This window comes from Mesoplodon mirus (genome assembly GCF_964341445.2).
Source record: "Mesoplodon mirus genome assembly, chromosome: 5".
Classification (NCBI taxonomy): Eukaryota; Metazoa; Chordata; class Mammalia; order Artiodactyla; family Ziphiidae; genus Mesoplodon; species Mesoplodon mirus.
The window spans coordinates 16,217,138-16,240,225 of record NC_138980.1 but is presented as its reverse complement, the minus strand read 5'-3'; the positions used below and the strand labels follow the sequence as shown (position 1 = coordinate 16,240,225).

The window sequence follows — 23,088 nt, the reverse complement described above, 5'->3', positions numbered from 1 at the left end:
AGTGCTGTCCTGCCCAGCCAGGACCCAGCGGACGTCAGCAAGGAATGGGGGCAGTAACACCTCTGCAGCCTAGCTGGCTGGCAGTCTTCTTGGTGTCAAATGACAGCAGAGAGCTGAAATTCAGAGGCAGTGGCCAAGGCCAGTCAGCATTGTTCCTGCGGCTTCCGAGGGGCAGAACTAAGGACACGGTGGAAAGTTATGGGGCAGCAGCCATCAAATAGCTCACATGTGCCCACCAGCAGGTTCCATGCAACTGCTGGGCCTGAACCAGGACTCCTGCGCTCTCCCATGAAATGACCTTGGCCTCTTGTCTACAGAGGGCCCACCCACCTGGAAGCACATTGCACCCCCCCCACCCCGTACCCAGAATGGTCTGTGATGCGGCACACCTGACCATGCAGTGTCAGCAACCCTGGGAGGGAGGAACTGTCACAATCCCCACGTTCCGGATGAGGAAGATAAAGGTGGCACTGCCTGGGAGCACTGGAGCTGGGACTCAGACCCTCGGCTTTCAGATTCCCCACAGCCCGGAGGCAAGCCCAGCGTTTGCAGAAAACTCCTCATGAATGGTTTCCCGGCTCTGCTTAGCCCATTCATCCCTTCACTCAGCATCCATTCCGCAAATATCACTAGCATCCGCTCTGTTCCAGATGCTGAGCTAGGCCATTGAGATACAATGCGAACCAAACAAAGGCAGTCCCTGCCTGCCTGGAGCCAGAGTCAAACAAAGCTCTGTTACAAACGTGTCGTTATAGAAGGAGATGCGTGCCAGAAAGGGAAGGCCGTGGGCCTCCCTGCTCTATTGGAATTGAGGCTGGAGGGTGTATGGTCACAGAGGGTCTGGAGCCGGCCTTTCTGGGTGTGAGGTCACATTCATCACTCGCTAGCTGTGGCCCTGGGAATTTACTCCATCTCCCTGTGCCTCAGTTTCCCAGCCTGTCAAACAGTGCTCCCTCCTTGGGTAGCTTTGAGGGGGTCCGTGTGTTAGTACGGGGAAAGTAGTTATTTAGCGCAGTGCCTGGCCCCACGAGTGAGTGCTCACCGCTTTACCCGCTACTACCAGGCTGCAGGGTGTGAGGCAGAGAGGACCACAGGCATTTTCTTCTTCCCAAAGGAGAACCTCATGTTCCCCCCTCAAATCCCGCCAAGGGCTGCTGCGGCAGAGGTGGCCCCAGTGGGTCCAGGAAATCAAGTCAGAAAGAGGGGCACACTGAGGTCCCCATGGGTCCAGGATGAGACAGAAGGTAGGGGATCCGGAGACCCAGGGTTACAGGTGCCGCACATGGGGAGGAGTACCCACCCCGCGCCGCCTCCTGCCCCTGGGATCTCTGTCCGCTCTCTGCTCTCTTCCTGCCTCGCCCCGACGGGCCTTTCCTTCTGGATTCTGCTCCAACTCTCTTGACCTCAAGAGCACCGAGCTGAGATTCTGACTTCCAGAAAGACTTGGGAACATTTTAAAAATATTTTTTATCTGGGCTCAGCAATGCAAAAAAAAGGCATGTGCACAGATGCGCACACACACCCAGCATCCAGAAAGACCCACTAAGAATTTTCATACACAGGTAGTAAAGACTTACCAATATGTGCATGAAGGAGCAACACCATTTTGGGGAGAGTAGTTATTCTGTGATGGAGGTGGGGATGCATCAAAGATGCAAATGTGAAAGCAGGGGAAGAGGAATATGGGGGCTTAAGGTGTGTTTCTTAAAATGGGGGGAAGGTATGGATTAGTCTCTATGCTATCTGATATGCCTAAAATATGTGTATGAACATTTTTTAAAAAGCTTTAAAGTACCAAAAAGAAGTCAGATGCTACAAAACAAGAATGAATGAATTACTGACTCACACGACATGGGTGAACCCCATAGATGTTACACTGAAAGAAAGCCAACACACACATACAGTAGGATCCTGTCTATGTGACCTTGAAGGATGGACAAAACTAATCAACGGTGAGGAAAGCCAGGAGAAGGGTTCCCTCTTGGTTGGGGTACTGACCAGGATGGGGCACAAGGGAGTCTTCCCAGGGGCTGGGAATGTTCTCTGTCTTAATCTGGGGGTGATGGCGTGGGTGTATGTATGTAAAAAGCCATTGAGCTGTACATTTTATGGTGAGCTATACCTCAATTTTAAAATTAATTTAAAATTTAAGAAGAAAGAACATCAAATCATTGGCCAGGTTTGGGAACCCCTTGCACTGGCTTAGAGTAAAATTAAAGAGATGGTTTTTAAGTATCTTTCTATACCAATTTGATGTTAGATTCTGTCATTTATGCATTTATCCATACCTCCTCTGGGGACAATCTTCATCAAGGTACAAAGGCAGATACACAGGGGAAGTGTTCCCAAGCCCAAAGGACATGCTCAACCAGGTGGCAATCCTGGTTCTGCGCTTACACGCTCTGTGGCCTGGGCTAAATGACGTCCCTCTCTGAGACTCAGTAGTCTGATGAGCAAACATAGTCAGGATTAAACAAGATGGTGTTCAGCACTGTGCTGGGCACATACTAGGTACTCAAAAAAGTGGGACCTGTTACTATGGTTCATGCTGTCATCCTCTAGAGCAGTGTTTTACCAACTGCAAGTTATGACTAGGGAGTTGAGAAATCAACTTAGTGAGCTGTAACCAGCATTTTAAAAAATGCTACAATAGAATAAAAAATAGCTGTTTGCATTGCCTGTATAAAGGAAGCATTGCTATGTTGAGTTTTTACATGTTGTCTGCTGGGTTGCAATATAAAATGTATTTCTTACAAACAGTAGACGTCAGAATGATTAAGAGCCCTGTTTTATCGGACCCCACGCAGCTCCGTGACACAGCAGATACCACCTCAACATGATAAAGCCTGGTTCTTGGAATTAAGTAGGAACAATAACATAGTATGAGAATAATTCTTGTATCTCCTAGAAAGTCAGATGTTGGCTTTCTTTTTGTTTTTTTGGTGTTTTTTTTAAGCCAACATGTTCTGAAGTTGAGGGCAGGTCAGGGACAGCTGGCCAGAGGAAGTGGCTTCAGATCTGGGCTCACAAAGTCAGATCTGAATCCCTGGGGCTAGGAGAAAGAGGTGGGCCAGGCAGACGGAGGGCTCACGGCTGCCCAGGCTGACGGTGTGGCCAGCTGGGCCCCAGGGCCCTTGGTCTCCTGCCCCTCAGGGAGGGCTAGATGGCTCTGGAGCTGCTTCCGTGGTCCCACGTGATATGGTTTTAGGTGGAGCCAGGGCAGGGCAGCAATGAACGTGAATCACCCAGTGAGGGAGTTCCTCCCACTCTACTTCTCCATCAATTCTCTTGAATGAGTCTAGAAGAAAGTCTCATTTTGGTTCCAGAGGGTCTTTTAACACCTAATAATCTCACTTTTTAATAAACCGAAGAGCAGGCTTCAGGCTCAGAACCTTCTACCAGCAACAGCCCTAAGCTCGAATTTTCTTTGAAAGTCACTGCTTTGAATTTTATGGATACTTTGGGTCCACGGCAAATGACACTGGTTTTACCTTTTCTGGTTTTACCTTTTCTTTTTAACTCACCTATTCGAATCTTTAAAGTGGGTCCATATAAATAAAATAGAAAGTTTACAATAGTATGGGTAGAGGTAGATATGGCAAAAGTGTGAAAGTGGCCCGGGAATGGTATAAATTTGGTAGACGCTGCTAAGGACTTCCCAAATCTGTGGCTGGTGAATCCTACCGTGCCTTCGTACAGCCTGACATCAATGGGCGTCACTAAAGGACATACCCGCTGCTGATTAAGCAGTGACAGAACTCAGGAGAGAAGAACCGGAGCCCCTTAAGGAAGGGCAAAGTCAAGGCCAGACAGCCAACCAGCTGCGGAAAATTCTTCAAGGAGACGGGATTTTTCAGTTGAAAGGTGCCTACCTCCGTGCCTTAGAACTCCCGTCACCATCACCGGGCCTTTCTGCAAACACGTACTCATTTGCGCAGTCTGGGTGCCATAATGAAGTCTCCATTAGATTTTTCCTGCCGTACTTCTTTATCTTCCCCCTTTACCTAGTGCCATCCTTCTAAACCTTTTATTTCACGGTCCTCTGAGTCTTACAGAACAGCTGCGCAGATAGCATAGAAAGTCCCCACACACCCTTCAGCCAGTGTCCCCTCATGTTCACATCTTACAGAACCAGAGAAAACCACAGAAAAATTCTCCAAACTAGGAAATTAACCTCGGTACAATATCATTAAGGAAAAGACAAACTTAATTAGGATCTCACCAGTTTTTCCACTAATGTCCTTTTTCGGGTCTAGGATCCAATGCGGGGTCCTCCTTAGTCTCTAATCTGTGACGGTCCTGCATCTTTCCCTGTCTGTCGTGACTGTGACATTTTTGAAGAGTGTTTGTCAGTTACTTCATAGAATACCTCTCAAACCAGGCTTGTCTGATGTTTTCCGGTGATTTAAGTCAGGTTGTGCATCTCTGGGAAGAATCCCACATTGCTGTGCCCTCCTTAGAGCCCCACATCGGGGACATGATGCCATATGTCTTATCACCTGTGCTGTTAGCCTTGATCACTTGGCTAAGATTCGATCTGCCAGGATTCTCCTGGCACTTACTATTTTCCCACTTTGTAATTACTAAATATTTCGGGGGAGATACTCTGAGACTATACAAATATCTTGTTTCTGCTGAAACTTTTGCCCACTAATTTTGGCATCCAAAATTCGTGGATTTTAACTGAAATAATTATTACTGTGGAGTTTTAATGGCGACTTTCAAATTCTCTCATTCCTTCCACATTTATTAACTGGAATTACCTGTGCCCTGTCTCCTTTTTAATGGTCTTAAAAAAAAAAAAAAAAAGATCTTGGCAGGAATTTACAAATTTTCCAGTGGGCAAACCTGATCTTGCAAGAAACCATCTCTTTCTACGTTTCCACTGAAAAAACAATCCACTGCATCCCAGGCGTTTTTCCTTCTCATTTTTTCCTCTTTTCTTCTTTCTTTCCTTCTCCTCATCCTGCCCCACTCTTCACCCTGATTTTCAGAGCTGGTGAGCGCCAGGCTGCTCTGGCAATGTCAAAAAACCCACCTATGCAACGTCCACGGAGTCTATACTAGACTGGAAATTCACACCTGGGCCTCAGCACGTGCTTCATTGACCAATCCTAAGTGCCTACTATGTGCCAGGCCTGTATGAGGCACCTTAACCTAAACATGCTCTAATCTTTACACCAACTTTAGTAGATCAGCGAGCTGCTTCCCATTTTACAGACGAGGAAACTGAGGCTCATACGTTTACCTAGCAAACGTTTAGTGTCCACAAGCACCAGGCACCATTGATAGTGTTGGGGAAACGAGAGTGAACAAGACAGGCAAGGCCTACGAACTGAAGAACCTGTGTTCTCGTGGAGGAGACAGACCAAAAGAGAGTTGGGACTGTCCTAAAGTGTGCTAAGAGCTACAGAGGAGCACACAGGGTGATTTGAGAGCGTGTGATGGGGGCGCTTCAGGCTGAGTGGTCAGGGCAGGACCTCTGAGCAGAGACCTGAGGGGAGGGAAGGAGCCGGCCGTGCCAAGAGCCCGGGAAGGGCATCCAAGCAGTGGGGGCAACATGGGAGCATGGTCAACTTGGTCAAGGAGCAGCAATGCCCACATGGCTGGAGCACAGGGAGCGGAGAAGGCCCAGGGTGAGGCCAGCGACACGGGGGGGAGGACGGATCACACAGGGCCCTACAGGCCAGGGAAAGGACTCGGGATTAGTCTCCGCAGTGGATTTGCGGCAGCGTGCTGAGTGCCCAGGAGGGCGGACTGCATTTCACCCAGAGTGACCCTGGCGGTCAGCGACAGAGCCAGGCTCCGGCCACGGCCGGCCTGGCCTCCGTCTGCCCCAGCCAGGCCCTTCCTCCTCCACACAGCACTGGCCCAGGCCCTCAGGCAGGGCTCCAAACACTGTGGAACTCAGGGTCTGGCTCTGGAATATGTTTTTGTGCTGAGACACACGGGCGCGGCCAACGCCCTGGCTCCTTCCTCACACGAGATCACTCTGGGTCTCCTGCTCAGGGAGGACCTGAGCCCCGGCCCATCCCCCTGCCCTGACTGGGGGACCCACACTCGGCACCAGCTCCCACTCAGGCTGGCCTCGATTCCACCACGTGAGCCTCGGAGCAGTCTGTTTCTTTCGTAGTTCTGTGACTTGCACGCTCTGTTCCCATTGCTTTATCTAGCAAGTTCACGGTCACGCAGCTTGGTGCAGTTAAGGGCCCAGACTGGGAAGCCAGGGAGCCTGGGTTCAAATCCCGCCTCTGCCACTAGCCAGGTGACCCTGGGCAAGTTAGCTCCTGATATGTCTTATGTTATTCATAATAACAGAGCCTATACCCACCTCACAGCGGTGATCACGAGGATTAAATCAGTTAATAGATGCAAGAAGGCGGTGCAGGTGCCCTGAGAACGCTGCCTCAGGGTTAGCTATTCCCATCATCAGCATCAAGGCCCAGGCAGGTTGGCCCACCTCCCGCATTGGAGTACCAAGCCCACTGCCTCACGTAGCTGTGAGCTCCCTGAGGATGGGGACAAGTCTGCTTCACCTGTCCCTTCCCTCCCTGGCACGCAGGGGGCCTGGTCCTGAATAAATGCTGTTTGTTGAAAGAATGAATAAGTAATGGACAAACACGTAGGAGAATGGGATGGGTAAACGTGCGTCAAAAGTAAGATTAAAAGCTTGTAATTACCCAGGACAAATACTTTCAACAAGCACCTCTGGCAGAGCCGGGGGATTAAGACAAGGCCTGTAGGCACAGCACCGCTGAAAGGCAAGAAACACCGCAGGAAAAAAAGCAACAGAGATAACCCGGCCAACAAACAGTCAAGAACCCCAAAGAAATGACTTTGGAGTGAGGGGAACCTGGATCCCAAATCCCAGAACCACCACCTACTGGCCGTGCTGTGGTCTTCGCGAGGCCACCGTGTCCAGCTGGTCGGGCTGCCTGTCCTGCTCAAGGACACCTGACAGAGGCGGAGGGCGAGGGCTGGAATCTCGCCCGCACTCAACTGGAGGAGGTGTGAGGGCTACACTGGACTCACAGGGGCCCCACCCGAGGGGCTTTTAACGTGATTCCCCACAGAAATGGGCAGAGAGGTGACCAGCAGCCCCTGGAAACCTGCATCAGCGCCCTGGGCCTCTGTTCCAACCTGCAAAGCTCAGCCAAAGACAGCAGCTGCGCCTCACCTCCGTGACACTTGTTAACTTCCACGCCTTTTACGCCCAGTGCCTAAAACAATGCCTGGCACATAGGAGGCGCTCAGTGCATCTGCTGAATGCACGAATGAATGAAGGGGCTAAGGTACCACCCCATCCTTTCCCTACAGGCAGCCTGATGGATGCAGTGGGCTCAGACACTGGTAGCAGGACCATTAACCGTAGTAAACTCTTACACCCCTCAGTCTGGAAGAAAACAGAAAGGGGGAGAGAGGGCGAGGCTAACTTCAGGCTGGAATGCAGCCCTTTTCAGTCAGCTGGGAATAGCGATAAGGAGGTGGCCATGGGAACCATGGGAACCGGGAGCGGGGGAGGGACGGGCCCCATTCACACAGTGCATGGAGGTTAAGGTTATGGCCCTGGCGGAATGCGGGCTGGGTGTGGGGCTGGGCCTGGAAGCAAAGTTCCTGAATGACTGGCTAGCCAAGCCAGGGCCTTGGTTCCCTCTTGGGAACCTGTACAGCCAAGAGCAGTGTTTCATCAAAACAGGAAAAATCATAGAGGAAAAATGCTCATGTAAGGGGACTGGTATTTACAGGGAACAGCCCTGCCTCGACCCAAAGCCTCCAAGGATAAACTGGGGGTGGGGGGACACAGGAAGGGGCATGCCGGGCAGCAGAGCCATCCCAGGTAAGGCCACCCACTGCCCACCCAGGTCTGGGGGATCCTGGCAAGCTATGAAGGGGTGCCTGGGCTAGGTAGGTGGCAGAAGGCAATGTAAGCCTCAAAAGTCACAGCCTCAAGAGAGGCTTCTCCTGGCCCCAGGCTCTCTCTGGCCACAGAACCTCCTGACCTGGTATTACCCATCCAAAGTGCTTCAGAAAGATGGACGTGCTCTCCCTGCTGTTACCTACAGGACAGGCAAGTGGGGACTCTAGCCCCAAACACCTGGCAGGCAGGAGCCTCAGGATCTTGGGCAGATCCCTCACCAACACCCAACCCTGTTTTCTTTCTCTGGACAACAGGACACTCCCACCCTTGTCCGTAGGGCACTGGGAAGGTCAGCGGAGAGTATGAACTTGGACCTGCTGGGTACACAGTAGGTTTTTCCTGGGTTCCTCTGAGCAGCCTGCATTACCATCATCATGATCACATGATAGGCAGTGATTCGGCAAAGGCTCCTGGGCCCCACCCCAAGCTTCCAGGACATTCGATGCCGATGCCGCCATCTGTGACTTTCTTCTGTACGAACACAAGAATTCTCGTCTTGCTAAGTGCAAGTCATGAGTCGCTCCTCTAGTGTGTGAGTAAAGGACCTGGGGTGTGCAGTAGTGCATCATCACCCTCACCTGCACGCTGAAGGAGGTTCTTAACTGCTCTGCGCTTCCCCTTCAGTCCAGAGTGAACTCTTCATGAAGATCTGCTTAAAACGCTTCAAGGGCCAAAGGCTTCTTGGGATAAAGGTCATCTTCCTAATCGTGCCCTGTGAGTCCCTCACGGCCTGGCCCAGCTGAGTCCTCCAGCCTGGGCTCTCCCCGGCTCTGTCCTGCAGCCACTTCCACATGGACAATGCTACCTCCCTACCTCAGGGCCTTTGCCCATGCTGTTCCCTCCACCTGGGCCTCCCTCCCTAATGAACCCCAAGTACCTTTCAGACAGCCACTGAAACATCACTGCCGTGAGGTTTCCCTTGACCTCTAGAAGAATCCCCTGTGTTTTTCCTTCACAGACCTCATATCAACGGGTAAGTACAAATTTAATTGGATGTTTGATTTAATCGCTGAAGATGAAGACTCCGCGACAGGAGGCGCTATATGCCTCTCGTTCACCACTGGCCCCCCAGGTGCCTAGCACGAGCAGCATAAATATTTGTACGTAATGAGTGAGTGAATGGACGAACGAATGAATGATTGAACAAACAGCCCAGGGAATGAAAAGTGAAAAGGGAAGTAAAGCAAAGAGCAGGTGGAGAGACCCAGATTCTACTGCTCCCACTCTAGGAGCTACAGAGGAAGGTGGAAGACAAGAACATGGGGAGGGAACTGAGTCATCCGTGAGGGCTGCCTGGGGTCCTGGGGGTTGGTGACCAGGTGGCCATGATGGAGTACTTGCTGACAATTCACAGACACTATTTCATCTTGCCTCACACAGTGCCTGGGCGGGGGTTGGGGGGGGGTACTAGCCCATTGTTGCAGATGACAAAACTGAGACCCAAGGGGATGAAGGACCTGCCTGGGATCCCACAGCTGGGAGGGGGTGGGGTTAGGGCTGTGACTGCTCATTGCCACACACCATTGTCTAGACTCTAGTCTAGTTCTAGACTCGAGGGGGAAAGTCCCTTATGCCAGGCATCCCTGCAAGAAAGTGAAACAAATTTATAAGCATCTTCCTGAAACTGCTGGAGCAGAGATGTTTACGCTTTTAGCAGGTAAGGATGGTAAGAAGGAATGAACGGGACTGTCCAGGCCATCAGCTGAGAACTTAGCCCAGCCAAGTCCAATACCAAGCGTCTCATCTGCATCAGTCCATTTAATCCTCAGAACAGCCCTAGCAAGCAGGCACTATCATTAGGACCATTTTACAGATGAGGAAACTGAAGCCGAAAGAAGTTCCTGTTATTCCTAATCTAAGATGCTTAACACATTGCAGATATTCTCTTTAGTGTATTATTCTAGTGAACTTCAACATACATCAACATGTTCCTCAGGTCCACTAGTGGCCTTGGGAGCCCAATGTCATGTTCCAAAATGCTTTTAAATTCCCCACCTGTGAAATTCCTGCTGTGGGGTTTTCAGGGGCCCCAACCCTTGGCTACAATTCCCACGGCAGCCCATCTGTCTACAATGTGCTTTAGGCATTTCATATGCATGGATTCAGCCTCAGGTTGGCATCCACGGTCTGACAGTCTTGTCTTCAGTCTCCTTGAGGGTGTGAATAAGGACCAGTCACCCCATCAGGGAGAATACTCCCCCACTGTCTTGGGAAACATACTGACCCAAGCCAATGGGCTTTTAGTTCCCCTTTGTCCATGCCCCAGGGAGTTTTTACATTCACTTGATTCCCTTCTCCTTCCTAAGCACCGTCCCTGCTCAAGAACCTGCTATGGCTCCCCACTGCCTGATGCAGCACATGCAGACCCCAGGCCAGGCTCCTCTGGGTGGTCTACAAACCAGGCCTACCTCACCTGTCCGTTGTATCCCCTGCCCTTTCCTACACGGCTATCCCTTCCTCCCAATCTCATCAGGCTGCAGAACCCCTCGGGTAGAATGCCATCCCTTCCCCTGATTCCAGCACGACTCCTCTCGAGTGTCCCTCCTCCAGGAAGCCGCCCCCCCTCCCCGCCACTCCCTGTTTGTGCACATCCTGCCTTTTGCCTTCTTTTCTACTCAGGTGCCATTGCCTACGTGGCATTGACTCTTCGCCGGCCTGTATGAACTGACCTCACCTTTCTAAGACGATTCTTTGCTTCTTGAGAGGGAGGCTCAAGTCCACCCGCCTGGACTTGGCATTCCAGCCTTGCCACAGCTTCTCCAGCCTGGCTGCTAACCCAGCCTCACTCTCAGCTCAGCTTCTCACTGAGAAGACATGCTGCCCACCCCCTGGGGACACGGGGACAGGGGATGGGGGAGGGGGGTCACTGATAAGGCACCTGTCTTTTCTCTGGCCTCAAGTGCTGTCAAGTTCCCTCCTGCCAACAGGCCATGAACTAAGTCACCGGCCCACTGTCCTTTTTGTAAATCGAAAAGGATATGACTTGCAAGTTAATAAGTGACATTTGATTAGCTGAAGGTCAACATTTCTAAAACATCAAGTCCGTGTGGAAAATGTGAATCAAAGAGGCCTCTTGGCAGAAAGAATGGACACCAAAAGAGCCAGCGGCTGCTGGCCTGGTCCCCGCTGGGCTGCACCCAGGCCCATCTCTGCAGCGCAGATTTGCAGGCTGCCCACGGCACAAACAGAGCCCAGCTCCCCACTCAAGCTTGTCCTCACTGTGCTGAGGGTCAAGGGCACACTCTTCATGGTGCCCCCGATGCATTCTCCAGCCAGTTCGCCAAGTGCTGAGAGTTCACTCCTGCCTCTGCCCTTGGATGGGCCTGGACCCCTTGCCCTGGCATCTGCCCAGCTCTGCTCATCACAAGGCCTCGAGGTGGCACTAGGGGAGGTCCTCTCAGAACCCCGCACCAAGGTAGATCAGAATATCCCCAAAGATCCCTGGACGTTCTTGCTCAGATAACTCTTGATGGTTTAACTGTTGATCTTCCCTGTTGGAATGGAAGCTCCTTGAGAGTGGGTACCACGTCTGTGGGGTTCAGCTCCACACACCAGCACCAGCACAGCACGTGGCACACAGTAGGTGCTCAACGGATAACAGTTACATGAACGAACGAGCAAATGAGCAAGGAGGGCGCTGGATGGACTGAGACCATCTCAGCAGACACGCTTTAGGGAGAGCTTCTGGCGCAGCCAAGCCACCAGTGGAGAAGTGAGGGGGAACAGAAGAGGCCGTGTTGCCTGGATCAAGCCCAGGAGTGGGAGGCAGGTGGGTGTGCTTCCTCTCTCACCCCTGCGGCCCTCCTGGAAAGCAGCATGACCATCCCTACCCGGAAGTGTTTCCTGGTGTTCTGAGAAAGGCCACGCGGGGGTGGTGGTGGTGGGGTGCGGTGACCTCTAACACCCCACCCCGCTGCTGCCCCCACCCGAGGCAGCCACCTCCACACCTGCCCCGCCCCTGTGGGAGTTCCAAAGTCCAGCCTGCCCCCTCAGTCATTTCACCTCTAAAATGGGGGCAGAGCGACCCCGATCCCAGCATCCTAAGACTCCCACCTCAAAGGAGGTGAGAAGACACTGCTGCAAATTACTCACAGGTATCTGTTTTGTTTCTTAAATTGCTTTTGTAACAAATCCCATGTGGAACAATAGCAACAAATCAATACTCCCCAAATCCTAAGAACGTTACACTGACCAACCAACCTACTGCCTATGGCATTGTCACAACCACCCTCTGAGGTGGGTACCACTTACTCTCCCCATCTCACAGCTGAGGAAGGGAAGCCCGCAGAAGTAGATGATTTGGCTGACTGAGCAAACAGCAGGGCCAGAGCACAAAACTGGAGTCTCTACTTGGGTTCCCCCCTCTCCTGATCATTACAACTCCCCGGAGAGGTTGCTTAAAAGTACAGAGGCCGGGGTTTCCCTGGTGGCACAGTGGTTAAGAATCCGCCTGCCAATGCCGGGGACAGGGGTTCGAGTCCTGGCCCGGGAAGATCCCACATGCCGCGGAGCAACTAAGCCCGTGCACCACAACTACTGAAGAGCCTGCAAGCCGCAACTACTGAGCCCGCGAGCCACAACTACTGAGCCCGCATGCCACAACTACCAAAGCCTACGTGCCTAGAGCCCATGCTCCGCAACAACGGAAGCCACGCAATGAGATGCCCGCGCACCGCACCAGAGAGTAGCCCCCGCTCGCCGCAGCTAGAGAAAGCTGCGCACATCAACAAAGACCCAAAGCAGCCAAAAATAAATAAATTAAATAAATAAACTTATTAAAAAAAAATACAGAGGCCGGGGCCCTGATTCCCCATATCACGATCTCTCAGTGGGGCCGTGGGAATCACTTGAACAAGCAAATTGCCCCCAGCCAGCTGGGCAGACTGTGACTCCCTGGGCCTCAATTTTCCCACCTGTGAAAGGGGTGACTCCTCCCCCAAAGAGCTGCTGTGGGTGATCAAGGGAGGGAAATGCTGGGTAAGTGTGCTAAAAACAGCCAAGAGGTATCAAGCAGAAGGTCCCACTGAGGAAGACGCTCTACTTTGGGTAGCCTGACCAGCCCTTCCACTTCCGGAGCCCTTGGGGCTAGAAAGGGACTCTAAAGGCCAGCATGCACTGCCGTGGCGGCTGTAGCTGTGACTCTTCTAGCTGCTTCCACCTGGGGCAGTGGCAGACTCAGGAGTGGCTCACACGTCATGGAGCCTGCTGGGCCCAGGGCACATTCCTACCCATCGTGTCTTCTGTGCAATATCTTTCAGGCAACAACAGTACATGGCCAACCAGTTCAGCCTGTGGGAGGGTGGACATCGCGTCCACATCCCACGTCTCCACACTAGGGAGTGACACCAGCTGACAAACAGGTGGCTCTCCCCAGGGGTCCTCACCCTTGGTCAAGTCCACGTGCCCTCTCTCCTCCGGGCTGTTACCACCAGCACGCTCAAGCGGCTGTAACACCACCACCCGCAGGGTCAGAGGCCCAAGTGGTGGCCTACAGGCCACCAGGTTCAAGCACAGAAACACCTGTGCCCACTAAATAACCGTCAGAGCCACACGTACTGGTCACTTACCACGGTGGGGGCCGTGCTGAGCAATTTGGCCGAGTTCTCTCTTTGAAGTTCTACTGTCCCCCAGGAGGAAGGTACCGTCACCATCCCCGCTGATGATGTGGGGAAAGTGCTAGCTGGTCAACCCTGCAAGTAGCAGGGCTGCGGTCCAACTCCAGGGAGGCTGCTCATTCACTGTTCAACACGTTTCTCAGTGTGCCCGTCACTGTCCTAGGCCCTGGGGACCCAACCGTGACGAAGGCAGAGCAAGGCACTGATAGCCTGGTGGGGGACTCAGAGATCAAGCTCTCAACCCTGGTCTCCACTGTCTCCCGAAGGCCACTGGCTCTTTCCAAAGGGAGACCTCCCTGACTGGCTCCCTGGTGTCCACTGTTGGCATGAGGCCTGTAGGAGGTGGACTGGGTTAGATGACACTGGTCTGCAGGAAGCAGGTCCTGCCAGCTAACCCACTGACACATGGCACCTGGGCAGACTGCGCCAGTGTTCTGAAAGATTAAAAGTCATTCTGAGTCACTATTCCTTCCTTGTGGGGTGGCCTTAAGAGAATCTTTAATCATTAGGCTCAAAGTGGAGGCATGAGAAATACAGTACTGCCCCCTCCCCTCAACGACAACAATACACCTGATTCTGACTCTCTGGCAGCTTCCTTTTGGCCAGTGAAGCCTGGGAGCCCCATTCTTCTAGAGGCACTGGAAATCCAGATTTTTATGTGAAACCTCCTAATTTGAAACGTTGGCATTTAACTTTAATTTTTTTGTTTTAATGTGAGGACCAAATAATCACATCTGTGACGGGGCAGAATTTGACCCCCAATGCTGCCAGTTTATCATCTCTGTTTTAGATCAAGTATGACAGGAAGTTTCATAAATGGGGGAAGGAAGTAGAGGCGTCATGTCACTGAATTAGGACCTACGATGAGCCAGTAGCTGCGGGAGGTGCTCTCAACTCCGAGCAGTAATCCTGTGAGGTCAGGGTTCATGTCTCCAGGAGGTAGGCTCAGAGAGGTGAAGTGAGCTGCCCAAGGACACACAGGGAGGGGGGCAGAAGCACCAGGATTGGGACCCAGATGTGCCAGGCTTCAAAGCCCAGCTATCCCAGGTCTGCCTGGGACCTCACAACAATGGCTCTAGAACAAGCTAAGTCCCGGGCAGCTGACTCTTCATGTTCCAGTGAGTGTAAGGCAGGCAGAGGTCCAAGTCGGGTGACATGTCTGTGTGGCCCCACTGTGAGGGGCCTGACCCAGGGAGGGACGGGTGGGGATGGGGCAGGGAGGAGGCGGGTGAGTGAACCCTCTCATTCCTCCTTTGACTCAGGGTTAACTCAGCTCTGACAAACCACCTGGCTTTGAGAGTGCCCCAGTTTCGAAGCTCGGCCAACCAAAGCCAAGTCGGGGAAAATTGGGCAGGACGGAGAGTGGAACCGGCCCAGCCACCTGGCCTTCAGGGTGAATCTGGGCGGGGCTCCCGGCTCCAGAAGGCAAGGGCTGGCTCCACCCATCTCCATGCCCTCCCACCTCCCGTGTTGACAGAGTCTAATCAGCCCGGAACCTGAACACATACCAGCCTTCTCATCTGTAAAATGGGGTAAGTAAAAGCCCTCACTTCCTGGGTTTGTTGTGAGAACTGAATAAAATGGTAGATTTACAGTGCGTAGCACTGTGCCTGATGACCAGGAGATGCTCAGTGTTTGCTTCTATCACCACCCTCTCCAACTGTCCAGCATCTGTGGCTTCTCACTTCCCTCCTTCCAGAAACATCTGACTGCAGAGGATGGGTCAGGGCTAGTTCTCTGCACCAAGAACAGAGGGCTCAAAACCCACAGCCATGTCACCAGGAACAATCTGAGGACCTAACACTCACCAGGACGCAAACACTTCTGTGGTAAACTAGAAAAAGTATGAGATCCAAGTGCAGAAAAGCTGCGCTCCTGTGGCCCCTCTGAACTTCAGTGTTCTCATCTGCAGAGAAAACGATCATGCCCAGATCACACTCATCTTCCAAGATAAACTCTTAAGCCCCATGTGACACTTTCATGATAATCATTATTAAGTTAATTAAGATTTGTGGTACCCAATCCCAGAGTTACACTTAAGTCATAATGGGGAACCCCTCTTCAGGGTTTCCCAGCTTACCTGATCCTAAGAATCACTGAGGACACTTTGAAAGACGCAGACTCCAAGGCCCATCTGGACCGGACTTGAGGGTGGGGGGCAGGACAGGACCCAGGTGATTAGGGAAACCTGCCAGCTCTAGAGAGAACAGGATTACTCGACTGAAACTGAAAACTGGGCGCCTTGACTCTCCACAGTCAGGTGATCTAACAGAAAGTATCATTTTCTGGGGGTTGGACAGTCTTGACTTTAGGGGCTGGCTGTTACTTTGATGGCTGTGTGACTCTGGGCCAAGCCCTCAACCTCTCTGAGCCTCTGTTTTCTCAAAATGGGAACAATTAGGCCTAGGCCCCTGGCTGGGGTGAGTGTGGAATATCAGGTGTCTGCTCCCTCCCAGCTTCCCCACCTCAGATTCTGGGGGCTAAAGTGCCATTTCAAGCAAGCGGAGCTAGCAGGGGTGAGGGGAGCCTGGTAGCCTCCCATCAGGACAGGCAGCTGGCCACCAATTCCCACTTTGGGCAGGGCCTGAGTAATGTCAGATTTCCCGATTCCTCAGGACACATTCGGTAGGGAACATTTCCCATTCCCACTGTTAGAGAAATAAATCTTTTCTGATGCACTTATACTCTTAGAAGAAAACTAGAAACATTTTTCCAAACACAAAGAGATATGGCAACAAAGCATCCAATCCCAGCAGATCTGGACCACTCTGCCAGGTCTCCGGGGTCTCATCTTGTCTGAGTTCTGAGCTGTGAGGTTGGTGGAGCATGGGCCCCACATTCCACAGATTTAGATCTGATTTAGATCTGATTCTCTCCTTCCTTCATTTAATAAATATTTTCTGAGCACCCGCTGTGTGCAGACCCTGGGCTCAGTACCAGGATCCAGTGATGAGCAGAGATTTGGTCCCTGCTCTCAAGAGCTTAGACTCCATCGAGACAGACAGATGTCAGGTGACAAATGGCACACACAGATCACTGCAATTGTGCTAAGTGATCTCAAGGACATGTCCAGGTGCAATAAAAAGATACACACTGGGAAGGGACGGGGGGGTGACCCAAATTAGATAAAGGATGCTGTCTGGAAAGATCTTTTTGGAGGAAGGGCACTAGTTGGCCAAGCTAATCCAGCGAGCTACTTCTCCGCAAACTCGTTATCACCTGTCTCCCTTTCCTTCCTCCTCAGCACTCACCACTGTGGACAATAACCATCTGTGCAATTATTTGTTCACTGGCATTCTGCCCACCTTCCCCACTATCCTGGAAATGCTACGACAGTAAAGACAATGCCAGTCTTGTTGTCCCTGGAATCCTCCCCAATTAACCTTTGAGTGAGTGCATGAATGGATGAATGAATGAACCCTGCTTCCCTGGGCCTTGATCTCTTCATCCCCACAAATGGGAGTAACAATACCTTTGGCCATGTTGCTGGGAGATCCGGGGCACGCTGCCTGTATTCAATGAGTGGGGCTTGGCACTGGCATAACTTGGAATGAGCGGGACATTGTGGGAAGGGATTTAGGAGCAGGAGAGGAAGCCGGACTCCCCTACTCTGTGAACAAACCACTCGTGGAGTTCACCGGAGTCAGGACTGCAAAACAACTTCAGAAAGACGGGCCAGGACATACGGGGAGCCCTCCCCTTAACAGCAGGCAGGTAAGTAGTTCCCCAGGGAGAGCATCCACTGATGCAGTCCCCACACAAATCTTGTGTCACCCACTGGGCCAGTGAGTGGGTGACAAGTACCCAAGTATGCTCAGGGTCATCTTCTGATTTCCTGGCTCCTTGAAGCAGGCCTGGGAGACAGGCATTCCTGTGCCAGCACAGTCACGTGTACCGGGCAGGTGATGGGTGAGAGGGGCAGAGAGATGAGAGAGCAGCATGAATACACATGACCCCTGCCCACGTGGTCTCACCTACGGCGGTAAGCCCTCCCCGACCAAAGATGGCAGCCAGGGACAGTGCAAAGGCCATGAGTCCTGCAGGGGAGCCAGGGGTCATGCCCTACTATGGACCTCAGTTTCCCACTGGTTAAGTGACACCATTAATTCCCCTCATAGATCAAGGTGGAAACTATAAAGTCCTGAGTGCTACGAGGTGACAGGCGATTTCACCTACCTCTCTCTGCACCAAGTTTTGGACTTGCCTGTGCACAAACTGTGTGCTGATTGTCCCCTAAGCCAGCATTTCCCAAAGTGTGGCACCTGGGTGATTTCAGGCCATGTGGGGACCTGGTGGTTAAATGGCATCAGACTTCACAGTGAGGAGGCCATTCCCTGTTCAGCTCTCATGTGAGTGTTCTGAGAACCTCAAAGAGAACGTCTCGAGGTGGTGCTATCCAGCTGTCATCCTCTCATTTCTCTAGCACTTGCTAACATCCCTTTTTTAACAGACCCAGCTACTGTAGCACGCACCAGCTAGCTAGGACGGAACAGGCTTGCAATTATTTGTATCTATTTGTGGCAGGTGATACTGCTTTTCCGTTTTCAAAGATGTTATAAGGTTACCTTTTATAAATAAACATGTTAAATTCAAAAACTGAGTAGTTTCCATAAAAGTTATTGAGTAAATAACACATGTTGTTTAAGAACACGCTACCAAATTAGGGAGATGGTACCAGAATGGTGGGAGATTGAATACACTGACCGCAGTTACCACCTCTGCCAGTGACACATGTATCAAGGCCCGTCCTTTCTTCTTCCTCCTGGGTCCACGGCCCAATCAGATCTCCTGACCCACCCTGGAGTTGGGTGAGGCCAGTCCCCCGGGTCAAGGCAGAAGTGATAGCGCCACATCCAGACTCTCCACGGCCTCCCTTTCTCTCCCCGCACTGCCGGGTCTCAGAAAGAATCCAACATCCTCTTGAGGAAGAACCACAAGACGGAGGGCAGGGTACCTGCGAGGGGCATAGCATCCCCACCACCTTGGGAATGAACTTCCGTTGCATTAAATCACTGAGATTTTCAGGTTGTTTATAGGAATTAGCTGGCTTAGGCTAATACAAAGGGGCCATCTCTAGTCCAGTTTCTATATACCAGCCTGACATCCTGGTGCTTTCCTCTGTAAAGAATAATAACTGAGCACCTAACAGGTGCCAGGCATAAACTGAAGGGCTTTACAGAGATGAGCTCAATTAGTCCTCATGACAGCGCTGGGAACCAGGCACTATTGAGTAGTGGGCTTATTATCTTTCAGTGAGGCGACTGAGACCCAGAGGGCATCTTGCCCAAAGTCACATATTTGGGAAGTGGTGAAGCCGAGACTTGAACCCAGGACTGTTGGAGATGCACAAAGCCGTTACTTTGCCACAGTGCGACGCAGCCTCTGCTGAGCACATCACCCGGGAACTGCTGTGCCCTGACTATATGCCAGTCCCTGGGTTGGGTCCTGCAGGAGACGGCACAAGTGACACTGCCATGGCCTGGAGGCTGGCAAGCCAGGCGGGAAGGGAACAAGGGAGCCACATGGCACAGAGCCGGATGGAGACTGGAGAGCGCAGTCAGGGAGGGCTTCGGGAAATCTCGGCGCATCACCACTCCCCAAGAACAGGGAGGGCTCACAGAGGAGGTGGATAAGGCTTAAGGCTGGCCCAGGAGGGTGGGTGCGATCTCAGCCTGCAGAGACGAGTGGAGAGATGCGTCTCATCCGAGCCAACAGCCACCTCCTGAATCCACAGGAATTAGCCGGGGCCAGGCCTACCACCCTGTCTAGTAAGGGGGCTAAAAGACCGTGGGATGAGTCTTTAACACGCTTCCCTGGATGGTGCGGATCACGGCCGCCAGTTCTCTGGTTCTCCCCCTCCCCTACTCTCCTCCCTCCCCCCCTTTTCCTCCCTTGACAGCAGTGGATCGGTTGTCTGTTGCAGACTCCCTGACCCATCCCTAACCCCTTTCTGGCCTCGGGGCCACCGGACTGGCCTTTTCGCGGGGTGGGGGGGGGGCACCTCGAGGTGCCAAGAGAAGAGAAAAGACAAGACCACCCTCGGCTCCCCTTCCCCTACCCCCGCCCGGATCGCAAGGCTCGCAGCCGCCGTGGCAATGAGGCCGCTCACCTGCACGGGCCACACGTCACACACAGCCTGTGGTGGATTTGGCCTTCAGTGGCATCACGCCTTATGGCTTTTGCCTAATCGGTGCTTGCAAAGATGGTAAACCTATGCTACGCCAAGGAGATACAGGAGACTGGACTGGAATATTTTTGGGTCATGAGGGTGCTGTTTGGGATGTAACATTAAATAAGGACGCCACCAAAGCAGCTACAGCAGCTGCCGATTTCACAGCCAAAGTGTGGGATGTTGTCTCAGGAGATGAATGGAGGACCCTGGCTCATAAACACAGTGTCAAGATGGGATCTTACGCAGGATAGTAATTACTTGTTCACCGGGGGACAGGATAAACTGTTATGCATACATGACTTGAACAAACCTGAGGCAGAACCTAAGGAAATCAGTGGTCATACCTCTGGTATTAAAAAGGCTCTATGGTGCAGCGACAATAAACAGATCCTTTCAGCTGATGATAACACTGTTCGCCTTTGGGATCATGCTACTGTGACAGAAGTGAAATCTCTACATTTTAATATGTCTGTTTGCAGTATGGAATATATTCCTGAGGGAGAGATCTTGGTAATAACTTATGGACGATCTATTGCAGTAAGTTTGGACCCAATTAAATCTTTTGAAGCTCCTGCAACCATCAATTCTGCATCTCTTCATCCTGAGAAAGAATTTCTTGTTGCAGGGGGTGAAGATTTTAAACTTTATAAGTATGATTATAATAGTGGAGAAGAATTAGAATCCTACAAAGGACACTTTGGTCCCATTCACTGTGTGAGGTTTAGTCCTGATGGAGAACTCTATGCTAGTAGAGTTCTGAAGATGGAACACTGAGACTATGGCAGACTGTGGTAGGAAAAACATACGGCCTTTGGAAATGTGTGCTTCCTGAAGAAGACAGTGGTGAGCTGGCAAAGCCGAAGATCAGTTTTCCAGAGACAGCAGAAGAGGAGCTAGAAGAAACTGCTTCAGAGAATTCTGATTCCATCTGTAGTACAACTCCTGAAGTTAAGGCCTGAGCATCAGGCAGATGTACACAACTTATGGACTAAAACAAACAGAGAAAAGCATCAGCTTCCAGAGTTACTCTCTGCTTAAGGTAAACACGAGCAGTAAACAATGAGGAATATGAATTAGCTCCAGTGCTGGAACTAACCAACTTGGTGATACCTGTAACTGAAAACACAAGAGTATCAGCTGAAGGCAGATGCAGTTCAACTCTTGTAGTACGATGGTCTGTTGTCTTTTTAATGAATATGTGCAAACCAACACCCAATTTCTCTTATTACAGTTAGATTTCTTGTAGCTGTTTATGTTATTATGAGAGGGAGAGTATATTGACCTATTTTTCTGACTTTTCCCTTAAAGCAGAAAGCCATTTTTTTTTTGCTTTAGTTATAAAGAAGAGGGGGAATACATGATAAAGTAACTGGTTTGATCTCTCTTTTATTGTATACTGTTTCTGAACATCTAATTGTTTTTAGTTGTCTAAATAAAATGCCTAAAAATAAAGCTTCCCTGGGCTGGATGAAGTACTCCTAGTTCTTTCAAGGCTACTCTTATGGCTCCTACAGCCCTCTCTATTGGCTCTTCTTTAAGAGGGCATGGGGCGTAATGGAGAGATTGTGGCGGAGGGGGCCAGACCACTCCACATCCCGATACCTGCCAGCCCCTCAGAAGTGATACGGGTGCCCAGTGCGGTGCGGCCTGCACCAGCGGAGCAGAAAGAGTCACTGCTAACGGTGAACACGTGAAACTGCACGAGGGATTCTAGACACTGGTGGTCCGCTTCCCTACAGGAGGGCCAGCTGACAGTGAAGATGGGCAGGAGAAGGACCGCTGATCAATAAGGAGTGATACGGCAGGGGCAGCCTGGCAAATGCTGCCTGATCCAGCTGAAGGAGAGTGCCGCCAGTGACATCATGTGGATGCCAGGTGCCCCTGACAGGATGTGCTGAGAAGGGCACTCCACCCACGAACGACCCAGTCTAATCGCGAGAAAACATCAGACAAACCCAGAGTGCAGGACGTTCTACAGGCCATTTGGACAGTGTTCTTCAAGACTGCCAAGGTCATGAAGAACAAGAAAGACTGAGGGTGGGAGGAATTGGGAGACGGGGATTGACACATATCCACTATTGATACTATGTATAAAATAGACAACCGATGGGAACATACTGTATAGCACAGGGAGCTCTACTTAATGAACTGTGGTGACCTAAATGGGAAGGAAATCCAAAAGGGAGGGGATATATGTATATGTATGCCTGATTCATTTTGCTATACAGTAGGAGCTAACACAACATTGTAAAGCAACTATACTCCAATAAAAATTAACTTAAAAATAAAATAAATAAAATTTTGAAAAGAAAAAAAAAAAGACTGGGGACTTCCCTGGTGGCGCAGTGGTTAAGAATCCGCCTGCCAGTGCAGGGGACACAGGTTCGATTGCTGGTCCAGGAAGATCCCACGTGCCGCGGAGCAACTAAGCCCGTGCGTCACAGCTACTGAGCCTGCGCTCTAGAGCCCGCGAGCCACAACTACTGGAGCCCGTGCTCCACAACAAGAGAAGCCACCGCAATGAGAAGTCCGGATACCACAAAGAAGAGTAGTCCCCACTCGCCGCAACTAGAGAAAGCCCGCACGCAGCAACGAAGACCCAACACAGCCAAAAATAAAAAAATAAAAAAAGACCGAGGAACTGTCCCCAACCAGAGACTGGGGAGACGTGACCACTGAATGCAATGTTGGATCTTGGACTGGATCCTGGAGCAATAAAAGGACATTAGTGGAACAAAACTGTTTTTAAATTTTATATTATTTTGAGACTTTGCTTCTTTGGGGCACAATGGTCACCCCATCTGGCTGTGAGAGCTCTCTACAGACTGTGGGCTGGCAGTGTGCTGATCTTTTAAAGTTTCTTTCCCTACCCAATCCCCCCCTTTTTGGTGAGGTTTCAGTGAGGTCTGTTAGGTGTGCATCCTGCAGCTTAATTGGCTTAAAATGTACTCTCCTTTGGTGTGATCTCTTTGGGGGCCGACTGGGAGAAAGAAAAACCAACAGCATAACTGTTTTGATACTGGAAATTGATGTGTCCTTTTGAAATAAAGAACCAGTCCCTCAAAAAAAAAAAAAAAAAGGACATTAGTGGAAAACAGGTGAGATCCAAAATAAAGTCTGGGGAACACTAGATTGGAGGTATCTGTACCATCTTTACAACTTTTCTGTAACTCTATTCCAAAATAAAAAAGTGTCTTTAATTTAAAAAAAAGGGAGACGCCAAATACCAGAACTAAAACATAAGTTCTGTGAGGTTGGGGGGGCAGGAACTGGCTGGCTGGCTCAGTGCTATATCCCCAGCTTCGAGAACAGTGCCTGGCACACAGTAGGCCTTCAAGAAATATGCTCAACGAACAAATGACTCCACCACCCCAGCCTGTTCC

The 23,088-nt window shown here is 51.1% G+C and overlaps 1 protein-coding gene and 1 pseudogene across 2 annotated transcripts in view; one reads left to right on the top strand and one right to left on the bottom strand.

Annotated features, from left to right (window-relative positions):
* The window catches only part of ERGIC1 (endoplasmic reticulum-golgi intermediate compartment 1), a 107,428-nt gene that overhangs the window by 73,987 nt on the left and 10,353 nt on the right, over positions 1-23,088 (bottom strand). The gene's annotated exons all lie outside the window — the stretch shown is intronic.
* Positions 7,813-21,217, top strand: LOC309804394 (serine-threonine kinase receptor-associated protein-like; annotated as a pseudogene). The gene is made up of 3 exons: positions 7,813-7,837; positions 8,543-8,632; positions 19,634-21,217. The product of its transcript is annotated as a serine-threonine kinase receptor-associated protein-like (transcript).